The 19,751-nt window shown below is 43.3% G+C and overlaps 1 long non-coding RNA gene across 2 annotated transcripts in view; it reads left to right on the top strand.

The window, feature by feature from the left end:
- LOC112646118 (uncharacterized) overlaps window positions 1-17,132 on the top strand; it is a 59,640-nt gene extending 42,508 nt beyond the window's left edge. For both annotated transcript variants that reach the window (XR_003127478.3, XR_003127479.3), the window contains one exon: window positions 16,973-17,132. This is a non-coding gene — a long non-coding RNA (uncharacterized LOC112646118). The remainder of the gene's footprint in view (window positions 1-16,972) is intronic.
- Window positions 17,133-19,751: the final 2,619 nt, after the last annotated feature.

Below are 19,751 nucleotides of genomic sequence, written 5' to 3'. Positions count from 1 at the left end.
CAAATTTCTGACATTGGCTCAGTCTCTGTGACATCTGAGTCCAGACTAGTGTTCAATCCTGGCTGCCCCTCCTCCCTCAGTGGCCACCCATGCCTCGCATGCCGAATGCACACATGAAACTTTTCAGATATGTGCACACAAAATCTGATCTAGCTCAGTCAGCAGCTCTTCAGTATTGACCCCAGGCATAGACATTCCATGCATCTCTTGTTCCATGGATGAACACCTAGGCAGCAAGCCCTCTAAGATTTTGAGGGAGGCTCATTTCTCAGCAATTACAGACCTAATCCCTGCTCAAGAATGAGACAGCTTCCCCTGTGCCTGGAACTGGGACTATTCACCCTCCGGCCAGGACATCAGAATCCAACCTTTGGCAAGGATAGATTGATGCTGTTTCAAGTTCATTTGTTGCTATCAAAGTCCCGACTCAGTCCACCTGTCATCATTTCTTGAGAAGTCAGCATTTCAGCACTGGCCTTGTTACTGTTCACACATATGCTAGAAACTCCATCCTACACAAGAAAGGAAGCTACTCTTCAATTGAAGAAGCAGAGTCCATTTGTGCTGTCATAACTACATCTGGCTCAAAAAAAATGAATGGAAGGTCAGGGCAAAGCTTAGGAACCCTTAATCCCTGATAGATCACCTAAATAATGCTTTCTGTTTAGTTGAGGTGGTTCGGGTGGCAACAGGTCAGGAAACCTCACAAGGGGAGCCTGATGTCTTCGGGAAGAAGAGCTTGCATTCATTCTCCAGAAGAGTGCTGCCATTAAAGTCCCCGTGGAGTCAACATCTTTCCCGCTTTCCACGGTGGGCGTATTTCATTAAACCAGAACTAGAACTTGGCTGTGAACTTGGAGTTCACATACAGGCGTGGAAGCACCGGTTCACCAAGATGGATCTGATGGGCCCGCCCTGTGTGCTCAGGAAACCAGCAGGGCATAGTTAAGGGAAACAGATGCTGTGCAATGTCACCATCTCAGCATCCTGTGGGCTTCCGCACATGGGCACTCACAATGAACACTAGCCATTATCTTGTAGGTAAAATGCTTTCATAGTGGATGCATTATATTATTATCCCTAGCCTCGCCAGTTTATTTGCCTAGTCTTTGTGATAAAATCTCAACATTTTTTTTTATCTGATAAGTTGCCTTTACTCTAATCCATAGTGGCTTGATTGAATGGAGAGCTAATGAAAAGCCAGGGAGTACAATATGATAAAATCAGCTACTCAAAACTCACCAGTGCTAAATACTGTCACAAGTACAAAGATCCTACCTCATCACCCAGCATCCAACGTGCTCTGTGATCTGCCTCTGGCCAACATTCCCAACCATGTCTTCTATACTTGTATTTTGTATTTGAAGCATCTATTATTTTATTGCGCCACACATTTTTTTTTAACTTTATTCTCGGAAATATGCTTCATATTTTATCCCTACCCCTCCTCTTCTTATCCCAAGTCCAGAATGTGGGTTTAGAAGTGATATTCTTATTCTTACAAATTCTATGCTTTTATAAGATCCCCCATTGGCTTCTCTATGGACAGTATCAGTATAGGAGTGGACACTCAACCTGAGCTGAATTCTTGCACCGTTCTTTAGATCTTGACCCAGGATCTGGGAATTGTACTAACAGGGGACCGGCACCATTGTTTCCCTCCAAGAGGAGGCAGATAGTCTAGAAGATTGTAAATGACAAGCTAAGAGATTCAGAGACAGAGGTGGTCACAGTGAGTCCTGGTGATTCTCAAGCTATCTGTCCCTTTTGTTGTTATGATACCTATTCCCCTACTGGCCCCACAACTTTGTGAGCCTTACTGTTAGTTTCCATTTTTACCTGAGCTATGGCAAGTTGATTTTTCAGTCACTCGCAACCAAAATAATTCCAACTAGCACATAGAATATGTGCTTTTTCTACCCATTTGCCTGCCTCTATGGGTCCTGCTTCCTCTGTGAATCCATTCCCTTATCTCTAAGGCACAGAGTCCTACCTTTCTTTCAAGACCAAATTTAAATGCCAAAATCTTAATCAAAAATGGCAGCCAATATTCCCAGCTGAAGTGATCACACTCTCTCTGCTCTACTGCTCTCACCACTTCTTTACATTTGTGATGCTCTGCCTTAGAATGAAATGATGCAGGTATTTGTCTGACCTTACCTCTTATTCTCCATTAATTGCAAAGTTTCCTGAAGCCACAGATTGTATGATCATTGGTTTGTTAATCCCTACCATATTTAGCACTGGACAAGTCATGTGAGAAGAAATACTCACTTAGGTTTTTTTCTTTCTTTCTTTCTTTCTTTCTTTCTTTCTTTCTTTCTTTCTTTCTTTCTTTCTTTCTTTCTTTCTTTCTTTCTTTCTTTTTTTTTTCAGATTGTATCTACACCTGATTCTTCCAGGTCATGGGAGCCAAGTTGTGGAAGTAGTTAAATTTCCTAATCAAGCAAATTCCACCCAACAACACTGTGTTCTAAGCATGAGTTTCAGGCTCCTGGAAAAGGCACTTTCCATATCCCAAGGCTGCTTGACCTACAGCCACTCTTTTTAGTTTTTGCTCAAAATATGCATGCAAGCATTAGCATTGCTGCAGAGCAGCATTACCCCAGGGGACCTCCCTTCCTTTTGAGCCCCTGTGATGTCATGAAATGATGTTGTTGGTGGGCCAACGAAATAGTCCCCCTCACTGACTTTTGAGCCAGGATCACAACATAAGATCAGCGCAGGACCTGGAAAGTAACATGAACCAGCAATCTGCAGGAGCTGCTACCCTAAGGGGTCATCAAGACTGCAGAGCATGAAACATCGCTGCTGGAGATTGAACATAGCCATGTGTTTAATTGTAGTGTTACTTAGTCTTGGAATGGCCCATTCCAATCCACCTTCCGTGTCTATTGGAATATATTTTTTTTTATCTTTCAGGGTACTCTCAAAACCCGTCTCCCTTTAGCTCTCCCTCTGCCTCCTCCCTACCACTGGGAGCATTTCACCTTCTCCTGCCTCTCCACAATACTCCTGTTCCCCGCTCTTAGAGCTTTGAGTGATGAAGGGCAAGCATCTGCTTGGCTTATATTTGTACCGCCCGAGTCTGTCTCCCCGGCTAATGGAAGGCTGGAGCTTGTTCCTTTTGATGTCCTATTTCGCAGCATGGAGCCTGGCACAGATTAGGTTCTCAGTCAATATTTATTGTTGGTATCATCCCATAATTAGATGATGACAACAGGAAATATTTATCTTCTCGCATCTAGGTAAAACTGAACCTGATTAAGCAAGGCAGTTATAGGTGTCTGGGCAACTTCTGTGGCCTTCCAGCGGAGGAAAAATTTATAACTCATCTCAGCAAACACTTATAACACTGGTGCAGTTTGCTCAGTGATGATAAATATGTTGGCATTGTCATTTTGTCTGTCATCTGCTGTTTGTTTCTCTTCCTGGATTGCGGCGTCTCGAGATACACTTATTACCTTTCTTCCTAAAACTCCACTGCATCTAACCTAAGACAATAAGCGGAGTGGACAAGTCATAAATGATTGATTAGTTGATTGACTCCATTAATAAACATTTCCTGGGCTTTCACTGACTGCCAAAGATGCATAAACTGGGATGATTTTCCGTAAGGCTCTTAGTCCAGCGAGGGAGACATTGCATCCAATTGCAGCTTTTTGTTGATGAATGTGAATCACAATGGAGACATTTACAGGCCAATATGGGAACAAAGCAAGGGGTGAGGAATCCTGCCCCAGAAAGTGCTTCACAGAGGAGGTGATATTTGAGCTTCATTTTGCAAGTGTTTGGGCCACCCAGAAGAGAACAGATTTGAGGCTGAGGGTCATAATTAAATGTCATAATTTCATGCCTCCATACGGCATGGCTGTTTGCCCAGCAAAACACTTACACCACAACTGACTGGGTCCTGACCCTGAATCGAGCATGAAGAAGTAGAGACAGCCAGCTACAAAGCATCCACATGCCAGGTTCCAGTCCCAGGGACAGAGCTGCAAGGACAGCTGGCCCCTTTCTGAGCCTTAGTGTTCTCACCTGTAAAGCAGGTGTGATCATCTCATTCCGATGAAAATTCAAGTTTGAAAGTACTTCGAAGCTCTGTGATAGTCCCTACTCATTTTTTTTCTTTCCTTTGCTCTGGTGCAAGTACTCTACTGTTCTTTAAAGTCCATCACTTTATTCCTCTCCTGCAAAGTGTTCATTGCTTTCATGTTGAAAGAAAAGCTACAGCGCCCCTGCTAACCCAAGGAGGAGTGGACGGAGCAGTGGTACAGAAGAAGCAGTTAAAATATAAAATAATAGCAAGGGGCTGGGCTTGCCCCTGACTGCCCATTGGTGCTCTAGTTTTTATAGTCCATTAAAACCTACAATCACTGTAATGTTTATGCATTATTGGGGAGATAAATTGCATAATTTTCATTTTGCAATTTAAATGTAATTATGATCTTACTAATGACTAGAACCTGAATTTGCTAGACTATCAGTTTTTCTAACCCTTGCCAAAATTATAGGTAATTACTTAAGGCTTACAATAATTATAAGTCCATCTCTTAAATAATTAATGTGCACTTTCATGGTACAAAACAGCTAGTAATCAAACGACCTCCGCTTATACCGCAAACCCATGCAATTAGGCCTATTGTGAGGGTCTGCAGAAATAGACCCATTTGTAAGGGGCCCTTCAGTTGGTGAGCTGAAATGCGGGGTTGCTGTGTTTTATAACATCAAATAAGGCAGAGTTCCCCTGGGAAAAATGATCTGCGAAACGGTAGGAATTCAATATTAATCTGCAGGATGCTCGAGTAGTTGGTGGGAGTTAGTCTGAGAAGGGGAAAGAAAGGGAGGAGTGCTTTCCGTGTTGGGCCTGGAGAAATGGGGGATGAGCACAAAGCACCTAAGCATGGTGAGTTTGGGGGGGTATCATCTACCTTTTGGGCTGCCTTTCTCTAGGGGACGTGTCCATTCTGTCATATGACCAATACAGAAGAGCATGCTGGGCTTTGGAAGCACAGGATAAACTAGACAGGTTTTTGGCCATAAGGGATATAATCCACTGATGTGGACAAGCAAACAGAAACTGAGACTGTATTCTGAGAAGTGGCACGATTTCCACCTAGTACTGGCCGATCTAAGAGCACCGAGCCCTGACCAGTGCTTCTCACTGTTTATTATTATCCCACTCACAAAGAGCTTTAAAAATTCTAGAGGGGGGAGTGGGCCAGCAAGAAACCTCCTAAGGGCCTGTATGCCTTCACACACCCACTCCTGGCCCAAGGTTATGCTTCACAGTGAACATGATGACCGTGTCTTAGTCACATTGGCAGATGTTCTTGATTTAGGAAATGTTGGAAAACAAGCTGCTGGAGGCATCTCTTCCTCAATAGTCTGTGTTCTCTGTTTTCCTCCTCAGCTCTTCCTTTTCTTTTTTTTTTTTTTTTTTAAATTTTTATTTATTTATGATAGTCACAGAGAGAGAGAGAGGCACAGAGACACAGGCAGAGGGAGAAGCAGGCTCCATGCACCGGGAGCCCGACGTGGGATTCGATCCCGGGTCTCCAGGATCGTGCCCTGGGCCAAAGGCAGGCGCCAAACCGCTGCGCCACCCAGGGATCCCAGCTCTTCCTTTTCTAATTACACTCTGTCCACTCCCGTCTCCTCCAAGAACTTCTCCAAGCACTACAAACCCTTTGACTTTTCCTCTTTGTGCGACAGTTAAGCTTATTTGAAGGGTGTTGTGTTCATTCATTTTTATGTGATCAACTTGGCTGGGCACAGTGCCTAGATATGTAGTCAAACATTATTCTGCATGTTCTACAAGGATGTTTTTTGGAAGAGATTAATATTTAAATCTGTTGCCTTTCCCCATGTGGGTGAGCCTCAACCAATCAGTGGAAGGCCTGAATAGAACAAAGTCTGATCTCCCTTGAGCAAGAGGGAATTCTGGACCAGATGGTCTTTGGATTTGAACTACAATGTCCTCTCTTCCCTGAGTCTTCCACCCTGCAGATTTTGGGACTTGCCAGCCTCCATAGGAGCACAAGCCAATTCATTTTTTTTTTTTAAGATTTTATTTATTTATTCATGAGAGATACAGAGAAAGAGAGAGGCAGAGACACAGGTGGAGGGAGAAGCAGGATCCACACAGGGAGCCTGATACGGGACTCGATCCTGTGACCCTAGTATCATGCCCCAGGCCAAAGGCAGGCGCTAAACTGATGAGCCACCCAGGGATCCCCACAAGCCAATTCTTTAAAATCTCTTCATCTCTTCCTCTCTGTATATATGTATATATATACACACACACATATTTTACACATTTAAATGTTTGTATATATAAATTATTAATAATTATTTATAATTAACAATTCTGTATTATACTAGTTAATATGTGTTTATATATAATTAACATATTATCATATATTATACTATTAATATTTATTAACAATGCACAATATTTTATTATTATGACATGATTATAATATTAATATATTATTATACTGTATTTTAATATTATAGAATTATATATTCACATACATTTCATTGGTTCTGTTTTTTTTTGGAAAGCCTAATACAGGTGTCTTAGTCTAATGTCAATAAACTTAACTATTAATTATATATATATAATATATATATAATATATATATATAATTATAGTCTCCTGCTCTGGAAAGATGTGGATCTAAGGCCTTGCCCTCAACCACTGGAATCCTCATCCCTCATCCCTTCAATATTGACTAGTATGTGCTTAAAATGATGCCATCCCAGAGGCACATACTCTGCAAAACCAAAACACTATTAAGATTCAAAGCGTGGGCTGAGTAATCAGTTTATTTAGGGGAATAGTGAAAAACAGTGAGGCAGAAAGCCTTGTCCAGTTCCTGCCCAGATGGAGCTGGCTTCATGTACCCATGTTCTCCGAGAATCATGGCATTCTTCAATGTGGCAATGCAATATTTTTTAAAAGATGTATTAATTTATTTGGGGGGGCACATGAAGAGGGAGAGGGGAAGCTGACTCCCCACTGAGTGCAGAGCCCAACCAAGCCTAAACCAAGAGTCAGACACTCAACCGACTGAACCACCCAGGTCTCTACAATGCATCAATTTTTAAGTGTAATATTTTTATCTTACCCATCTCCCAGTGAGTCTATAAAATTCCAGGAGCATAGGGACCAACCATATTTGTAGTTAGCTCAGTGGTTCAATAAATACACGCTTTCTAAATGATTAATCAATTCCATCGTAATGGTTAGGCTGAAAATCTGTGATAATGACATTTCTTTTTAATGATCTAATTCAAGCTACCAACCTACCTCTACAACCACCACAATTTCCCTCTATCCAAACCATTAAAATTCTGGCCAATCTGGCCATAAAATAAGAACCCAGAAGTTTGGTTCAGGAAGGCTTCACCAAGCCCATCTGTTCTGCTTTATGCCTTGCTCATCCATACTCTTGCCTCCCACCAATGGGCTAAGTGGAGTCCAGTCCATGAAGAATGCACCCTCTAAGGGCAAAAGTGACCCAAATTGTGAGTGATCCATGGTCCTATACATGAAGGATACTCTCCCTGAACCATTTCCAGTCAGATCTTCTCCACAGAATAAGGATAATCTTTAAAAACTTCACTGGGGTAGCTGTCCAGTGACGTGAGATTCGAGGGACCTAGCTACAGTCCTATCTTCCACCTCCATGATAAAAGACTTTTCAAATTAGTTAAGACACACCTCTTCTTCATGCCAGAGTAAGGGAGACATACATGAAGACATATTTTGCCCATTTTTTTCTTTCTAAAATTTTTATCTTTCAATCTGTGATTTAAGTAGTATCATGTGTGCCAGAGGGGCTGGTGGGGTGTTATTTGTACTCTCTCCTTTGGATTTCTGATGGAATTTATTCTTTTATGTCCTTGTACTTACCTGCCTCAGGAGCAGAGTATGAGTGCGGAGGGTGGTTGTGGAAGCAGTGATAGTTCTCTTTGATTCTGGATATCCTGGCAATGACAAGGAAGTGAAGGCTGATAAGAGCTGGCACTGGAACCTCAACTCTAGCCTGACAGTAAGAGGACCCTGTGCTTAGCTATGATGACAAAATTAGACCTGAAAGCCTCCTTCTTGGGATGCCCAAGTTGAGAGGCAATCGCTTCACTGAAGCCAAGAAAGTGAAATCCAGGATCCCAGATAGAAGTGACAGACTGTGGGACCCAAACACGGATACTCCACACCCTTGCTTCACCTTCCTCACTCAGTGAATTTATAGAGTTCTTGATGGATGTGGTATGATATGGTGTGGACCCTTTCTCTTAAAACAGCAGCAACAACAACAACAACAATAATATTCACTGATATTCAGGGCCTTAAGGGATTGAATTCCAACCCAAGTCCTCCACTCACTGCTGGGTCCTCCTGTGAATGTCATCTTCTCTCTCCGGCTTCACATATGCACAAGTAGAGTTAAAAGGCTCAAGACTCGGCAGACTTGGATTCTGATATCTGGCTCTTCGCACCAGATACCTCTGGTAAATGGTGAGAGATTTACATTTCTTAACTATAATCAGCAGTTTCGTGAAGACATCGTAGCTTTTGCAGTCGGGAGATGTCATATGTCCTCACCCTGCCATGTTAGGGATTTGTAGGATGTGAGCATGTAGGATTACGTGAAATCTATTTTTTTTTCCTGAAGAAGCCATCCCACACCATCTCAAAATCCCCCAAAGCACCTGTCGTTGTATCCCTGACCTCTTTGGCAAAGACAGCAGCCCTGCAACAGTTGTTCTCAAAGTATGCTTGACAGATTTTATCTTCTCTGACAATAGGGCTCCACACAGGCCTTACTGAAATTTAAGAATCTGTGCAAAGTATCCATATCCACACTATCACCTTCACACCCCATCACCCTCAAGCAAAGGGTCTGACTCAAAGGACAGGAGACTCTGTTGCCAACTACAGCAGGCAATTGTCCTCCAAGATATGCTGAATTTCTCAGCACTCAGCACGTTATTCCCCAGAGGGAATCAGCCCCCCTTGAATCCACAACTTGATGGTATAAGAGACCCTCGGAGCATCTTCTTCTGAAGTCAGAGGAGTGCAAACCAACAGTCTTTGAGTGCTCCAGTCCCACCCAAACTCATAGCAGAGATTGGAAAACCACTAGGTTGGCACGCCCAGTCCTTGAGCCACTGGGAGCCTGCCAAGAACAGGCAGTGGATTCTGGTAGCAGATGGGGGATCCCACTGCAGGAGGCCTTATGTGTGCTCACTGAATTCTGACATCCTCTGTGGATCCTCTGTGGATGATCACTCCACTCTCTCAAACCCAGAGTGCAAGGACACAGATTTCTATATGAAGGAGAGAAAGAAAGCGTGGCAGAAACAATGACTTTGGACTCACATGCATTTGGTTCAAAAATCTAGCTACGATATTCTAGACTCTAAGATCGTGGGCACGTTGCCTAGTATGAGAGATTGGGGTAACTTTCTGGTGCAGTTGTTAAAAGGTGGGAGGGTATGGCACATGGTTTGTGCCTAATGCACATGAGGAATCATAATCACTTCTCTGTGTAGACACTTAGGAGCTCTTTGTAAGTCCTACTTCCCAGCCATCCAACAGGGCTTTCCTTGCCTCTTTTGATGTGCTCTGACAGCTTTGCCATTGCCTTCCATGTAATGCCCACCCTCCACCCAATCAAGACTTTGGTTGATTTAGTCTGGTTGCATCTCAACTCCAGATTCGTCTTTGGATATCACCTTTTAAGTCTCCCTAGACCGCACTCTGAAATGTACAGGTCAGGTGTTCACACCCTCCAGGTTTGGTTCCCAGACTTTAGTCTATTGGGAACTCTAACCACCAGTCTGGCTCCCTCTTTGTAGTAGATTGTTTTTTTGTTTGTTTGTTTTTTTGTTTTGTTTTGTTTTAAGATTTTACTTATTTATTCATGAGACACACAGAGAGAGTGTCAGAGAGACAGGCAGAGAGAAAAACAGGTTCCTCATGGGGAGCTCAATGCAGTTCTTGATCCCAGGATCCTGGGATCACGACCTGAGCCAAAGGCAGGTGCTCAATGAGTGAGCCACCCACGTGCCCCTCTTCTTCTTCTTTTCTAAAAATTGATTAACATATAGTGTATTATTAATTTCAGAGGTAGAGTTTAGTGATTCATCAGTTGTATATAACACCCAGTACTCATTACATCAAGTGTCCTCCTTAACACCCATCACCCAGTTATCCCATTCCTCCCACTCACCTCCCCTCCAGCCTGGCACCCCATTTTTAACCAGACCTTCTCGGGAAGTGTGAGCCTATTTCTTGTACATTTCCCCCTAGCCATGTCTACTGGTCCAAACCAGACACCACCTGTTGTTTGACATCATCCCAAGTATCTGCCCAGCAAGAAGGACTCTGTCTCAAGGGCCCACCAGCTGCAGTTGAAGCGATGTCAATATGGACACTGCTTCCTATAAGCCGGAGCTAAAAACACATATGTGCACTGTTGGTCCCTCTCCCGGGAAACCTTTGGCCAGGTTTAGCCCTATCTTCCCCCCTCTTCTTTAAACCCAAACTGCTGACGTTGTATATGCTATTTGCAAGCCCAGGAGAAATATGGCCTCTCTAGGCTATGTAACTTCTCCGCTATAGCAGCATGAGAAGGCAGTCGTGATTTCTTACTGGGAGAGACCAATTTTAAACCTCCATTGGGTTCTGCAGCAAAGGAGCTGATGATTTCACCAGGCACCTCTATTTATTTTATAAAAGAAGACATAGCAGACCGACTGGGGAAATCTTGTAGAATAGAGCACCATTCATTATATAAATGGATGAGATTATTCTCATGCATACAGCTGGAAAACATGTCTCTTCTGTTCTCTGGTCTGCTACCAGAATTGTAAGCCAAGACACAACATTCTCTGTGAAACCCTTGTGAGAGTCTTCAAAGAGTAAGAAAATATTTCTAGAGACATTGAACTCTAGGGCGTATGCAAGTGAGCCAGTCATTTTAAGCAGTGTCTCTGGGTAGCAAAAATAAAGGACAAGCTTCTCTGCCCAGCCTTTGTGGCCTTCGCCTGGCTAGAGGTTCAAGGAGAATGCAAAACCCCTTTGTCTTGAACTGCAGGCAGCTGAGATACTAAAGATAATTTAGAGAGTGACTTTTTAAAAAATAGATGGATTATCTTCATAGAAGAAATCTGCCTTTCCCAGCCTCCTTTGGAAACCCACTCCCCCACGTAACCGACCCTTCGGCTACGCTCCCTTTTGGGTCACTGTAGTAACTTCTAGTGACCTTGGTAGAGGTCAAGTCTCTCCAGGCTTTGGTTTCCCCTCTCAGGTGCCTCAAGAGGCAGCCCTCATTCTCTTCGTCATCTGGGACTTATGATGGTCACCATGGTGGGCTCCCCAGGGATGCTGATGGTCAGTCAGTAGCAGGTATAGAGTCTCCCAGCACTGCTAGATACAGCGTCAAGAGATCCGGCGGCAGTGAAACCTGCACACCAACTCATTTCCAGGCACCTCTTTCCTCTCTCTTCCCTTCTCTCGCATAGGAGCCCCCACCTTCCTGTCTGCGGCCCAATGAGTAGCTCTTGGTCCAGTGAAACCAAGCATCCCTTCATGGCCTTTAATGATGATTAGATTGGCTAATGATGATGATTAGATGGGCTTGGAATAGCAAGCCAAGTCATTGATTCTCATTTCTGTGTGTCACACACTACGGAATGTGATGGAAGAATTAAGGTTCAATTATGGAATCCCTTTATACTGGGCTCCTTCATGGGTAGTGAGCACTGTGGACAGAGGGTCAGGGTAGGGGGTCATTAACACATGCTGTGTATACACGATGGGCCCAAGTGCTTCCTGGAGCTTCAAATACAGGTTTCCACTTTAGCAGGGAAAAAAAAGTAATTTGTTTCAGAGTTGGATTCTCAGGGCAGTGTTAGAAAAAAAAATTAAAGAAAAGAAAGACAATAGTAGCAGGACTGCTTGTGAGCGAGGCTGGGGAAAGCTGTGACAGGAGGACCTGCAGACCCCACCCCCAACCAGAAGGGGGATGTCACGTTCTACCACATTTAATTAGGTTTAACTCTATATTCAGGTTCTAAATTGTGACATTGAAAACTTGAAACTAGGTGTGAAACATTTCCATTTGTCATAAAAGTGCCAATCTGTATAAGAAACGGAAACACTCCCCGCACTGCCAACCTCCGCCCCCAGAACTCTGCAACTGTCCCTTTAATTAGGCGTTCATTAATAAATCTATCTCATTCTCAAATCCCCACGCACTTGGTACAGTAGTTCATTAGCACAGGAAGAGGCAATTTAGATTTCCTCAGATAATAGCATCTGTCGCTAATCAAATTAAGGCAGGATGTGCAAATGTATCTAACGCTGGACAAGCCAGTGTGGGGTGAGGTGGGGGGGTCACGACAGAAAAGATCATCTTTAAAACTACAGTCCTGCACCCTCAGTGTATGAGGAGGCAGTCCTCATGCCAGCTATCTTGCCTTATTTTTTCAGTGAAAGCACTTTTATTGATCAGAACATCCATGTTGACATGAGGCTCATCTACTCTTGACACCATATCTAAAAGCAGTGGAGTCACTACCAATGGACTCTCTGAAATCCGTTCATTCATATATGTACTGTGTATATCTGAATATTTATGTGTGCATATGTATGTATATACACAATTATATATACCATATTATATATACATTATATTATATAACAATATAGTGTATATATGTATATAATATGTATATTATATTATAATGAAATTATAATAATATTATATTATTATATAATGTATATATACATATATAATATATATGCGTATATATACACTAACATAAATATATACATAATACATACATGTGTATGTGGATATGTGTGCATATGTGCATGTATGTGAATACTTACGTGTGTATATGTATATATATTTCCATAAATATATACAATAATATATACAAATATATACAATGAACATATATGTGTATATGTGTACATATATAATATAATTACATATAATGCAATTAATATATACTAATAGTATATATATATCATAATTAATATTGATTGAGCTTGTGCCAGGCCTTGGGATGTGGAAGGAGGAGAAAGACACAGGGAATGCATTTACAATTCTGTGTCTGTGAACATGAATGCAGGTGGGACCATATGCATGCCCTCTGCCGACTGCCACCAACGTGGGCACTAGAGATCCAGCATGAACAAACCCATGTCCCTGCCCTTGGGGAGCTGATATTCCAGGACTGGTACAGGGATGGGGCAGACCAGCTAGATGCTATGAGGTAGTGATGTTGGTATGGAGACAACAGAGCAGGTAATGAAAGAAACTGAGAGGGGCATGGAGCAAAGAGAGTCCTGATCTTCTTGGAGTGACTAGGACAGGATTCTGAGAAGATGACCTTTGAGCAGAGACCATAATCATCAAGTAAGGGCACGAGCCACAGATCTGAGAGCCATGAAGAAAGACCCTAAAGTCAAGGTTAGGGATAGAACAATGACAGTTTGGTTTTAAAGACTGTGTTCTGGGGCACTTGGGTGGCTCAGTGGTTCAGTGTCTGCTTTGACTCAGGTCATGATCTTTGGGATTTGGGGATCGAGTTCTGCATTGGCTCCCTGCAAGGAGCCTGCTTCTCCCTCCGCCTATGTCTCTGCCTCTCTCTGTATGTCTTTCATGAATAAATAAATAAAATCTTTTAAAAAGAAAAGGAGACTGTGTTCTTACCCCCCATACTATCCTGCCCATCTTGTTTTGCCATTTGAGACAACATGGATGCACCTTGAGGGCATTATGCCCAGTGAAATAAGTCAGACAAAGAAATACACATATTATGTAATATTATGTAATCTCACATGTGGAATCTAAAAAAAACAAAAAGGACTCAAAGATACAAACTAAATGGCAACAGATGGAGGAGGCAGGAGTGGGGGTGAGGGTGAAATGGGTGGAGGACATCAAATGGTACAAACTTCCAGTTATAAAATATATAAGCCCTGGGAGTATAGCATACAGCATGGTGGCTATCACTGATAATACTGTATTTTATATTTGAAAGTTGCTAGGAGAGCCAATCTTCAAAGATCTTATGAACAGGTTCCCATTATAAGAAAAAAAATTTATAACCATGTATGCTGATAGATATTAGCTAGACTTACCATGCTGATCATTTTGCAATGTATCTATTGAATAATTATGTTGTAGACATGAAAATGATAAATTTTATATGTTAATTACAACTTCGTAAAAGAAATTCATGCTCCCAACTGGCAATGTTGCAGTGATATCCCCCTGACCCTCAGGACAGCTTCCAGAAGACCAAAGTCTTTGGGTTTCAGCAAGGGGAGGGTATGATTGCAGAGCTGAAATGTAAAGGGAACCACCCTGAGGTTGGGGGGAACTAGGACAGCGTGGTGACCCTGAACCCTGGTGAAGAGGGTCGCTCCAGCCAGAAGGCGAAGCTGTGCCATGTGCTGCTGAAACCTTGAGTCAAATAACAAAGAGAAGTAACTGGTGGATCCAGCAGAATGAAGATTTTTGCTGACTTTGGCAAGAACAGTTTCTATGGGTGATGAAGACAAAAACCTGACGATGGTCGTGATTTGAAGAGAGACCACGAGACAAGTAAGAGGGGGCAGCAGGTGGAGTCACTGTTGTGAGGAACTTGGCTATGACAGCTGAAGGAGGATGCAGGCCCCAGGGAGAACATTGTTCTTAAAAGATGTGAACTGCTATGATATTGTCATAAGCTGAGAGTAATGGCTCTGGAGAGAAGGAGAAGCTGATGACGATGAGAGCATGATCATTGTGGGGGGCAGGGGCGGCTGTTCCAGTAGCGACACTTGTCTTGGCTATGTGCAATACCATTTCATCCACTTTAAAGAGGGGATGTAGAGAAAGTGTGTAAAACGTAGCCATGTGAGTAGATTACATGGTGGCAAAGTAGGCTAGTGAGTGGTTCTCCCACTGCTTCTGTTTTCTCAGTGAAATATGGAGTCAGACCCATCGGTGGAGCAGGGGGTATGAGAGGTGAGGAGGTATGAGAATAGACCCTGAAAATGTCGCAGGACACCTGGGAGGAACACCTGAGGTTCCACTCGAGAATTGTAGTCATAAATTAAAAAAAGAGAGGTATCCATCTTGTAGGATGGTTTTCTCCAGTCATGTCCAGCAGCTTGGCTCAGGGGAGAGGTTAAAATTTGAGTTGGGGGCAATTAGGATGGTTGGAGGGTGAAGTGGGGGTCGTTAAGGATGTGTGCAAGGGAGGGAAGGTAAGGATGGAGTGTGGACTCTAAACTGGGCCAGGAAGGTAGTGGACACAGAAGCAGCAAAAAAGAAAATTGGCAACGATGATTGGAGGACCCAATGCATCAAAAAAGGAGTGTGGGAAGTGAGTGGGAAACATGGCAGCAGTTGACCTTGGCGACTGGAAATATCCTTGCATCTTAGTAGTGACCCTGAGGCCTGGCATTGTCTTGTCCACATTACCAGGGCTAGTTGAGGATAAGGAATAGACTCAGGACTAATGGAATTCTGGGAAGTTACTGGCCAATGTGGGGAACCCTAGCAGGTTAATTTTGACTCACTTCCACTAAGAACATGTCATAGAAACTAAAATAAGTTAAAGTAGAAATAAGAAATCTGAGTTACATCTCAGGACAAGAGCTTGGTACCAAATGAGAATCCAAAGTGCATCCATAGCAGGGATCATGAAGTTAGAAGTGATTAGAAATTAAGGAGTATATAAGCAGCATGTGGTGTAGACACAACCATGTGTATACCTGTCATTACACAAAGGCCCAGAGAGAGTTTTCTGAATTTACGAGAGTCCCTGCTGGTTCCACATTCAGATGTCTCTGCCCTTGGATCCTCAAGGTAAACAGTATGCCTTCTGATAGCAGTAAGGTATCGATCTCCCATGGATGGTGAACAGTATGCTGGGCTACAGGATCCCAGGTCACTGTCCAGTGGTCAAGGTTACACTGGGCTGTGTAGCTGGTAGGATAGTGATTCTTTCTGAGGGTTCACTTTAGAAACAGACCATCTTCTCCACTTCTCCCAACTCAGTGTTTACAGAGCAATGAGAGAGTCAAGGTGATTTAGCAAAGGAAGGACAGTATTTAGGGGCACTGGGTTCTAGATCCAACTTTGCCACAAAGTAATCAGCTAGTGAATAATTTAACTTCAGCAGATCCAATCACTGCCACAGAATATTGGCGGACATTATGGTCTAGAACAGTATATTTCAAATATCCATGTGCCTTAAGAATGACCTGGCAAACTTGTTGAAGTATAGGTTCCTTGACCTGGTGACTCTGATTTCGTGTGTCCGGAATGGGACCCGTGCATTTCACTTCTAACCAGCTTGTAGGTGATGCAGAAGCTACACCACACTTTGAGTAGCACTGGTTGAACTGTAATGATGGGAAGAAAAAGAGGAATCAGGAGCACAGTTGGCCAAAGGATACAAAACAAAGAGGAGAAGGCTGAAGAGGATGACCAGGGGAGTCCCCATTTCTTTGTGAAGTTGGGCTTGTGGGAAGGTAGAAACCCTTCCCAAACTCAAGGTAAGGTCGGTTCACGAAGGCCTGGCAACCATATTGATGTTTGGACTACCTCCTCCAGGCAGCAATTCCTGTGAGTAGAAGTGATGACAGGATAAAAACCATATTGCAGGAATATTATCATGGCAGGAGACAGGGTCACAGGAAAGACTGAAGCCATCACAAGGGAGACCAAAATAAAGATTATCATTCACTGAGAAATCAGGGGTAGGGGTGGGATGAAGACCATAGAACAGAAGGAAAGCAAGGGAAGTAGGAAATTGATGTTCAATCTGAGAAATGATACAAAAGAACAGTAGAATTGAATGAAAATTAGCTGTACAGGCAGAAATGAGGAGATGAGCTTTCGAGACGCTGAGGCTTTTTGACCTTCTGGATCTTTTATCTTTGGGACAGGGGCAGAAAAAAATCACCAGAAGTAGATCTTCTTCTATGTCGGCATGGAACGAAGTTTGATGGATTCTTACTTTGAGTGGAAGAATCAGAGACAAACATCAAGAAGTTAATTTGCGAAACACTCTGGTTTATCATCTAACATAATAGTTTTTTAAAGTAACACCCCATAAAATTACTCATTCTACAATTAGTCTGTTTGCTATGGAACATGGTTTTCTGACATGATTATCATATCTACAAACATGACGTATCCTTAGACATCACACTTGTAAAAGTCAGAGATAAACTTGTTTTGTTGTGAGTCGGGAACGTACAGGAAGCGCTCAAGGATGACCTTGTCACTTTTGGTTCTCTTGGGTTTTGGAAGGTTCTGTTCTGGGTTTTATTACTTTGGTTTTGTTTTCTGATGGTGGGATCTGTGAAGGGAGATTCCAAAGTGAATTAAGCATCGCAAAAAGTCGTTTAAAATGGGGTGGGGGTGGAGGACATCGAGGAAGCTAGACCCAAGCACATCTCCTATTTCAATTTTTGAAACTCTCCGGACTTTTGTCAGTTGCGATGGTCAACTATAAATCCACCATCTCCTGGAACACGTCCTCCTACTTTGGACTGAAATAGAGATAATGGAGCATCCATTAGCTAAATAGACAATTGTTTATTTGATGATCAGTTGATATCTTCCAGAACCAATCATAATTCTTTCAGAACAAGTTATACAACCCTGTGGCTTTTGCCTTTATAAGTCTATACTCCCCACATGGAGTTCAGAGCATAATTTCGATTATAGTCCACTCTGTCTCTGAGATTGCCAATCCCTGAGACCCCAAATAAACGTTTTTGGTTGCTGTGTAGGCTCCTCATCTTCTTGATGGACAGACCTGATGTGCATGGTAACTGGCACCAGTGCGGGTAGTGTCTGCTTTGTTTGCTCCCTTTCCTACACCCTTATTCTGACTAATGAGACAGCGAAGTCCGATGGGAAGAGCATTGGCTGGAAGTCCAGAAGACCTTGCTTGGGGGGAATTAATGACGTACCTCAGGTCCTCTCTTAATAAGGCTTCAGAAACTCCCGGGTAGCTTCCAGAGCTGACAACCAATATGTTTGTAGACCTGTCACTGATGTCTTAGTGGATATTCCTTTCTAAACACATCCCCTTTCTCCAGAACACACCAACCTCAGCATGAACTATACAAGACTCCTTCCTGGGGAATGCCAAAGTCCCTCCCTTCCCCTCTCTCCCTTTCCTCCTCTCTCCACTCCCCACCATCTCCCTTTCCCCATCTCTCCTGCAGCTCCCTTATCTCCCCTCCCCCCCCACAGTCTTCCCTCCCCTTCCCTTCTCTTATTTTCTTGTCTTCTCTTCCAGTCTTTTCTCTCTCCTTTCCCTCCATCTTTCCTCATCCCCATACCCCTCTTTCTCTCTCTCCCCCACCATAGATACACTTTTAGGCTTTCTCTTGCTCTCTCCTTCTGCACAAGAAAAATAAATATTATTCATGTACGTGCCTCCCCAAATCCTCCCGTATCTGAAGCTTTCCTTTCTAAATTTTTTTTAATTTTTAATTTATTTATGATAGTCACAGAGAGAAAGAGAGGCAGAGACATAGGCAGAGGGAGAAGCAGGCTCCATGCACCGGGAGCCCGACGTGGGATTCGATCCCGGGTCTCCAGGAAGGCGCCCTGGGCCAAAGGCAGGCGCTAAACCGCTGCGCCACCCAGGGAGCCCTGAAGCTTTCCTTTCTAAATCTGCCCCCAGTAGGTGAAATGCCAACATTTGAGATCCATTCCTTTGCATGAGGACACTCTACAGAAGCCCTTTATAAAAACACACGTCATCCTCCAAAGGGTGATGTCAAAATTAGCAACTGTGAATCCATCAGATATCCTTCAGTCATCTCACTGAGCGCCAATGACTGGGGGTCCAGATGAGAGAAGCAGTGACTCTGAACAGAGCTGGGCTCAGTAGGGTGGGTAGTACTGGACCCTGGCCAGTCACGGCCACAAAGAACTCCTGTTTTCTCTTCTGGAGAGAGGAGACAAGTTCTAAGCCCATCTGTTGTCCATTGTGTAACCCAAAGTCACCTTTTTCTGGGGTCTTTGCTTCTTTGATCGTAAAATACGATGTGGGAAATGGTTGCCATCAAGCTCCAGAAGGATGGCTTCCAGAATACCAGGCAGAGGAGAATAGAGCACGAGGGAAGGGAATAATGTAAGCAAATCTACTTCACAGCTTCTTCCAAGACCAGCCATGTGGAAGTACAAGTTCCTCCCAGAGGGTAAAGAGATGCAGTCTGGATATATGCCTAGGATTCCAACTTAACTGAGTAATGTCTCCTCCACTTTCAAAAGGATCATAATGTGGGTCAAATATTACTGCTCACCCATTTCTAGTGAATGTTCTCAAGGATAGAAGAGCAGGAACACTCCTGTCTCTCCCATGAAAGCACTTCACAATCATTTATTTATTTATTTTTTTTGTTAGCTGAAGCCAATCCCATCTAGCCCACCTCGTTTGACTTCTATCACACCTACAGAGCACTTACGCAGAGAGTAGTGGCAGCTATTTATTATCCCAACTCAAGAATCCTAAAGGCTGGGATCCCTGGGTGGCGCAGCGGTTTGGCGCCTGCCTTTGGCCCAGGGCGTGATCCCGGAGACCCCGGATCGAATCCCACATCGGGCTCCTGGTGCATGGAGCCTGCTTCTCCCTCTGCCTGTGTCTCTGCCTCCCTCTCTCTCTCTCTGTAACTATCATAAATAAATAAAAATTAAAAAAAA

This window comes from Canis lupus, chromosome 6 (assembly GCF_003254725.2).
Source record: "Canis lupus dingo isolate Sandy chromosome 6, ASM325472v2, whole genome shotgun sequence".
Classification (NCBI taxonomy): domain Eukaryota; kingdom Metazoa; phylum Chordata; class Mammalia; order Carnivora; family Canidae; genus Canis; species Canis lupus.
This window is presented reverse-complemented; position numbering and strand designations above follow the sequence as displayed.